Below are 5,449 nucleotides of genomic sequence, written 5' to 3'. Positions count from 1 at the left end.
CCCCTCCGACCAGGACTTCCTGAGTCCGCCTGGGCTTCTGCCCATCTCCAGGCATCGGGACTGGCAAAGCCCCCTGGAGATCTGCTGCCCACGGCCCCGTCTTTATTTTTCTCGAGAGATGGAGAAACCGAGCGCCAGAGAGGGGGAGCGCCTCCTACAGTTGCAGCTTGGCGGAGCTTGAGTGTATCAATAGAGGAACAAATGAAGGTGACTCTGTGTTGCTTCTGGAAGCTTCTGGAAGCTTCGTCAACATTTTATCTATCTATCTATCTATCCATCTATTTATGAGAGAGAAAGAGAGAGCAGGCGAGGGGCAAAGATAGAGGGAGACAGAGAATCCCAAGCAGGCTCCACACTGCCAGTGCAGAGCCCGACGTGGGGCTCGAACCCACAAACCATGAGACCGTGACCTGAGCCCAAATCTAGAGCCAGACTCAACCGACTGAGCCACCCAGGCGCCCCCTTTTTTTTTCACCATTTCTAGATGAAGTGTCTCTTTCAATCCCAGACCCTCTCTGCCCTTCTAAGCGGCTCACTTGAAAATAGCTGGGGCCCGACTGCCCCCTGGGAGCAGTGAGCGAGGTCGAGAGCTAGAGAGACCCCAGCTGTGGCTCTCAGTGCCGTAGGCACGACAGCACCGCTGCTTCTGGCTGCCAACAGAGAGCCAGCCAACTCCAGCAAGTCTGGAAGTTCGTGCTGACTTGACACCCGGGGTCAGGGAGGTTCCTGGCACGCCGTCGAGGGCCCCCATGTCTTTGCAGGGGTAAGTGGGCAGAAGGAAGAGCTCAGGTGTGAGAGAGATGGCTGAGAGGGTCCCGCCCCCCACCCTCCCCACCAGGTGTTGGGGGTGCGGAGCGGAGAAGGCCCAGGCCCCGGGGACCCTCACCACTCCCAACCCTTGACCGGAGCCTGGAGTGGCCGAGAGGCCTGACCCGGCAGGGATAGGGGGCACGAGGGACTTTCCTTGAGCTCTGGAATCAAAATGGAGGATGGACCAGATGGCGCTGGGCCTGGGCCCCTTTGCCCTGCAGGAGAGCCTCTCCCCTGCACCCGCTCTCCCTGCCCTCCAGCCCAGCCCCTTCCCCGCCTCCCCCTTCTCACTCACTCCTTTACTTCTTAAAGTTAATTGCAACTTTTTTCTCAGCGCTCTGATCTGGATAAGCCACATCTCATTAGAAAAAGATTTAGCAGGAGCCAAAGCGGGCTGGAGAAGGAATCCCTAATCAACAGAGAAAAGATTTAGGTGTAATTGCTCTCTCCCGCCTCCCCGCACCCCCCCCCCCCAGCCTCGATCTTTCTCTGTTCATTAATCTGAAAAGAAAGTCGCTGCCCAACGTCTCGATGTTCAAGTATCTGCTGTGGCGGCAAACACATCAAAGCGCTTTGGGTTTTTCTTTTGCAGGGGGGTGTCTGTATGGAGAGCTTTGGTTGTTGGGGAAGGTGTGGGTGGGTGTGTGAATCCTTCAGTTGGTCAGGCGTGTATGTGTGCGAAGCTCTTTGGTCATCGGTGTGTGTATATGAAGTGCTTTGATTACTGGATGGGTATGTGAAGCCCTTTGGATTACTGCGTGTGTGTGCATGTGTGTGTGTGTGCACATGCGTGTGTAAAGTGCTTTGGTTGTCGAGAGGTGCAGAGTAGTGCGTAGTCTCCCTTCAGTGTGTGTATGTGTGTGTGCGCTGTGCTTTGTTTGTTGGGATTCCACAGGCACTAGTAACCCCTCTGGTCTCTTCCTCTCGCCCCAATTAAATCCCAACAGATGTCTAAGCGGTGATACCCAGCCAATGAATTTAGCAGCAGACCATCTCCCCAGGTAGGACCTTTGGGTCTTCACCCGTCCAGCGATGAAATGACAGAACCTTTTCACGCTCTTCTCCCAAATTCAGAAATGTGCTACGATGACCATGCTTTCCTTTGTAATGGGGTGGGGGGAGGGAGAGCTTTTCAGTGGGTAATTCTTTCATGGAAAAAGGACCGCATGCTCGAAGAGAAGGAAAGGGGCAGTACCACTCCGGTGACGTTGAATCTCACGAGGGTCGGGATCATGAAAAGTCAACCCCTCTCGTGCCCCTGCCCCTGGCTCCCGCCTGAATCCCCGCCTACGAGTAATTTCCATATCATTCCAACTACAGGCCGCGCTTGTCTGTTCCACAGCGCGGCTGTGGGATTCGCGCTTTGCTTTTCTCACTTAACAAAATATCTCAGAGATCGTTCTGATCTCTAGCAGCATGGATTGACGCGAAGGCTGTGTTTTGAGTCCATAAAATTAGTTAACTGAGAAAATCATGAAGGCCCTCTTATCCTGAGCACCAGCCAAAGTGCTGGGGGGTCAGCTCTCTCCCCAGTAAAAGCTACTGAGAGTAGCCTGCCATGATGCTACCTCTTACCTGTATTGCCTCGTTCAGTCCTCAGCAGACCCAGGGAGGGAGTTATTCTCCCGTTTGTAGATGAGGACACCGCTGCGAACGGAGCTTGGGAACGTGCTGGAGTCACACTGTAAGCGGCAGGGTCAGAATCTGAACCCAGGCAGTCGGAAGGCAGAGCTCTGGCCCTCAACCGCTGCCTTCCAGAAGAAGACAAGGAAGTGTCTGGGAGCTGGAGGTAAAGGGGGAGTGGCAAAGTACCCCCAAACCAATGGGAAACCAGAGCCCCAGGACCTTGGGTCTCCCACCCACTTTGGCCCAGCCCAGGCACCTGGTCCCCCTCCTGAACCCCAGGGACCAGTGTCAGGGGAACCCAGGTAGAGAGCGGTCCCATTTTCCCACCTCGGCCCCCTGTGGGTGGGCCCTTGGCTGTTTCTCTGAGCACAGCCCCTGAGCACTTGCACCCCTGACCCCGAAGAATTATGAAACATAAATATTGGCAACAGAGGGGGAGCTCCCTTGGAAAGACCGAGTTTCGGTTCAGACCACCGAGTTGAGCCAGGGGCAGTGAGGCCATGTTCTTTTTTTTTTTTTTTTTTTTTTTTAATTTTTTTTTCAACATTTATTTATTTTTGGGACAGAGAGAGACAGAGCATGAATGGGGGAGGGGCAGAGAGAGAGGGAGACACAGAATGGGAAACAGGCTCCGGGCTCTGAGCCATCAGCCCAGAGCCCGACGCGGGGCTCGAACTCACTGACCGCGAGATCGTGACCTGGCTGAAGTCAGACGCTTAACCGACTGCGCCACCCAGGCGCCCCGAGGCCATGTTCTAAACTGGAAAGCAAGGACAACATCTGGGCGCCACGGTGACCAGAGCCCTGGGCCCCAGATCTCACGGGGGAAGGGAGGGCACAGTTCCCGCCACCTGTCGCCTCGCCCTCCTCTCCGCTCTTGGTCCCGATTGGGCTTTCGTCTATTGTGCGGTTGTTATGAACACTCCCGGCGACGACACCGAGGACAAAATGGACACGAAGATTTGCAGAGCGTGCGGAAGTCCCGTGTGTGACCCTGGAGGAAATGAATCTGGGGAGGGAAGGTTTTCAAAGGCACCAGTGACCTGCTCAGAGCAGGAAAGACCTGGGGGGTTATCACCTCCACTGCTGGGCCCAAAGGCAGACCTTCCAGGCCTGTCAGGGTCCCAGCAGATTATCCTCAGGCTCCATGAAGTCGGTCTGTCCCAGACAAGGCGGAGACACACAGGCTCTTAAAATATAGAGCCGTGTGCTCACAATGTTTATCAAGGCCAAGATCAGCGCCATCCAGGGCAGTAGCCACTTGCACGCGGGGCTATTAAGCACTTGAAATGTGGCTAGTCCAAACTACGATGAGGTGTAAGTACAAAATCCACACCAGAGTGTGAAAACTTGGAGAGAAAATCAAACACGAAGTATCTTGTTAACAATTGTATATCGATTAGATATTTTAATGATAATATGTTGAATATACTGGGTCAAACGAAACCAAATAGAAAAATGAAAAACGGAGCATAAATGTACTTTGATTCGCCTGATCCCTTGACCTTCTTTATTTATTTTTGAGAGAGAGAGAGACAGAGCGTGGGCAGGGAGGGGGCAGAGAGAGAGGGAGACACGGAATCCGAAGCAGGCTCCAGGCTCCGAGCTGTCAACACAGAGCCCGATGCGGGGCTCGAACTCGTGAAACACGAGATCATGACCTGAGCCGAAGTCGGACGCTCAACTGACTGAGCCACCCAGGCGCCCTTCCTTTATCTCTTTTTTAAGTGGCTACTAGAAAACTTCAGATTACGGCTGTGACTTGCATTTGTGGCTCCTGTTACATTTGTGTTAGCACGGGCCTATAACACCCCCTTTTGTGAATGTTGTTATCCCCATTTTATTGATGAACAAACCGGCTCAGCGGCTGAGTGGCTTGACCAAGAACATCGGCCAACGAGCCACAGAAGCCAGAATTCACATCACGAGAGGCCAGTGCGCCTGGCTGGAGAGGCTCCTGAATTTGATGAAACTCTTAAACTGAGATGTGTTGTTGTTTTGACAAGAGCTTATGCAGAAGTGCGTAGTGCCAGCAGGGACTGGAGCCAATTTGGAATCTGCGAGCGCAAAATAAAAGCCTGCGACTTGGTTATTGGGGTGGCCTCCCAACACGAGTCAGGGATGTTAAGGTGCAGGATACTTCTTGGTGCATAGAAGCGTGGGTGGGCTTCTCAGTTCTCCGAGTGAACTTGGGCGGCTCCCTCCCCCTCTCTGGGCCTCACAGCTGTTCCCTGAAGTTCGTCAGGATCCACGGTGCATCTCAGCAGATGCCCCCCTCCCAGTGGCTGAGAGTGAGCTGGAGAGCAACTCACTGGGTCCTTGGGCAGGCGGTGTCTCTCTTGTGCCATCTGTGAGATGGGGACGAGGACGGCATGGGCTTCAGAGAGCTGCTCGGAGGGCTAATGAGATCATGCAGGCGGTGCCCTCCGCGCATGCCTGGCGCACGGGGAGCACCCAGTACCTGCAGCTCTCGTCCTCACTGTAGCGGCATCCGGGTTGACCAGCTGGCTTGGATAGTTCTGGGTCAGCAGACGCAGATTCGCAAGCAGTGTCTGCCTGGGAGCCTCCCCCTAACCTGACTCACTCAAAGGCTGAGTCTGATCAAAGGCAGGAGCACCTGATCTTGGCTTCTGAAGACTTGGTTACGGCTGCAACTCGTCTCCCTGATGACACGAGTGACGGAAGCACCCAGGAAGCGGGCGGCTTGGCGGGGGCCCAGAGGACGGTGTTGCAGACCGAGACCCAAGGTTCTTGTAACAGAGCGTCTTCTGGCACCTTCTGAGGAAGCCGGGAAACTTCCACTCCCCAGGTGCCGTGTTAATTTCTAGCGTTCCTTCTTTCCCTCGGTTGTAGTGGTCCAGCGTCACTTTTCCATCCTTTGGAGGAGGGATGTAGATCCGGGGCCACAAACCTTCTTCGCCCCCATTTTCCCCCACCGTGGGAGGACTCTGACCTTGCTTGGTTCTTCTCGACAGCTGTTTTCATTTTTTTACCCTTGAATTGTGGGTAAACA

The 5,449-nt window shown here is 54.3% G+C and overlaps 1 long non-coding RNA gene across 1 annotated transcript; it reads left to right on the top strand.

Annotated features, from left to right (window-relative positions):
- Nucleotides 1-499: 499 nt before the first annotated feature.
- On the top strand, nucleotides 500-2,593 carry LOC121037559 (uncharacterized). Its single transcript, XR_005793835.1, has 3 exons — nucleotides 500-763; nucleotides 1,758-1,811; nucleotides 2,411-2,593. It is a non-coding gene; the product is annotated as an uncharacterized LOC121037559 (long non-coding RNA).
- The last annotated feature ends 2,856 nt before the right edge of the window (nucleotides 2,594-5,449 follow it).

This window comes from Herpailurus yagouaroundi, unplaced genomic scaffold, assembly GCF_014898765.1.
Source record: "Herpailurus yagouaroundi ecotype Mexico unplaced genomic scaffold, PumYag 163, whole genome shotgun sequence".
NCBI classification, from domain to species: Eukaryota; Metazoa; Chordata; class Mammalia; order Carnivora; family Felidae; genus Herpailurus; species Herpailurus yagouaroundi.
Note: the sequence above shows the minus strand (reverse complement) of the source record. Positions and strands in the feature narration are given on the sequence as shown.